This window comes from Ixodes scapularis, unplaced genomic scaffold (genome assembly GCF_016920785.2).
Source record: "Ixodes scapularis isolate PalLabHiFi unplaced genomic scaffold, ASM1692078v2 PGA_scaffold10__122_contigs__length_95168666, whole genome shotgun sequence".
Lineage (NCBI taxonomy): Eukaryota > Metazoa > Arthropoda > Arachnida > Ixodida > Ixodidae > Ixodes > Ixodes scapularis.
In genome coordinates this window covers 2,722,491-2,724,290 of record NW_024609836.1, presented here as the reverse complement: position 1 = coordinate 2,724,290, position 1,800 = coordinate 2,722,491, and positions in this window count along the sequence as shown.

The following is a 1,800-nucleotide window of genomic DNA, read 5'->3' as shown; positions in this document are numbered from 1 at the left end:
CAAAGTCGCCAAACAAGTGCCAAAGTTAGGCTTCGCTTCCCAACAGTTCGGCTGTCATCTGGCAGCTACGGGTCAAAGTTGCCAAACAAGTGCCAGAACTAGGATTACTGCCTTGGAGTTCGGCTGATGAGGTATTTGATGTACGCGGGTGGTCTTCATCTAAATTAAATAAAAATCAAGTTTTATTCGGCTGGCCAATTTATCTTATTTTGGGTGTCTCTTGATTTCTCCAGTCCAAAGGTTGGCTGGCTGAATGTTTTAACGTGGCTGGGGTAGGCTTTGCAAACGCAAATTGTGCCGGATGTTGTACTCGCGTGTAGGTACACACGCCAATATCGGGACGCGCCGTGAGACTGGTTCGACATTAAGGCGCGTTCATACCGGCGATGCGATCTAATCGCGCGATAACTTTCATCGCAAAAGCGACCATCGCGGGCAAAAAGCGACGGGATTCGAGCAGTCGCTTCATGACCCGATTTTTGCGATGCGATCTAGTCGCGGAGAGGCTGAGCCAATCAACGGCGTTCGGTGCGAGAGTTTTTGAGAAGCGACTCGCCAACGAAGGCGTTGGACTCGCTCATCGCGCACGCCAGATTGACCATCTAATTACTTTTTTTTTTGCGATGCTATTTAGTCGGATTGCGCGACTGCTTACATCGCCGTTGTGAATTCGCCTTTACAGAAAGGGCTAATATTGAACTAGCACTGCGCGAGACTGATGTTCGCATGTCTCCACAACAGATATCATTATTAGGCGGCGCATTTCAAAAGCGAGCGTGGCTATGTGCGTGCCTTGCATTGTGATTGAGCACTGTCAGATCCTAGCGATAACAAAGAGCGGAAACGACCGGGGATCCGTGGCGCGGCTCCCGAATCACACGTCGGGAATAAAAATGAAATCCCGGAACTTGCACTATTTGAGCGTGTTGGTACTTTTTAAGCATTTAGAAAGTGGAGACACAAAAGGCACGATACAGACAAGACAATGTTTCAACTTCAACAACATTTATTTTCGGCTTCAAGCTCAAAGCCCGCCCGCTCCGTGGGAATACCGGAAAGAGAAATCTTAGGGGAAGGAGAGGAAGCGGAGGAAGTGTACGCGATCCCCCTGTCCTGCGGGGTCAGGCCCATCGGGCAAACGGGGCGATGGCTCAACGACCGACTCCGAGAACATCAAATGGACGTCGAAAGAGCTGCTTTGAATTCTAAGCACCCGATCGTCGTTCACGCGAGAAAATGTCCCGGCTGCGCTCCTGATTTCGCCGGCACGACAGCCATGGGAGGCCACTGCGAACGAGTCGGGAGAGAAATAATTGAGGCCTATCGGATGGCGACAAGCCCGCGAAACATAAGCACGCCTTCCATTTCGCTCTGAAGAAAGGAGATTATCTTTCTGAGGGGGAAGACGATGACGACGATACAGTGAGCTGTGCCGGGTGACCGGGGCGCTAGAATCTGGCCCTGAACATGAATACATCGGAGGCGGCAGCCGTCTACCTAGACTGGGTCACCTCTCTGGAGCCGCTGCCTTCACCGAGGCGAGCGACCGCACTGTCAGGGGCCAGGCCGGAGAGGTTCGGCAACCCTAGTGGCTTGCTGGCAAGGTCTCACATCGCTCACTTATTTAACCGGCAATTTTAGCGGATTATTCGGGGCAAACACCCCCAACTTTCGTCGAAATGTCCGAGAACATTACCGGCACCGATTCCTCCAAGGGCTTGCGACCGGAAGGCGATATCTTTCGTTTTTCCGGTGGAACTCGACAACTCGTGGCTCCGCGGCCGCTAAGTCTACTTCCCA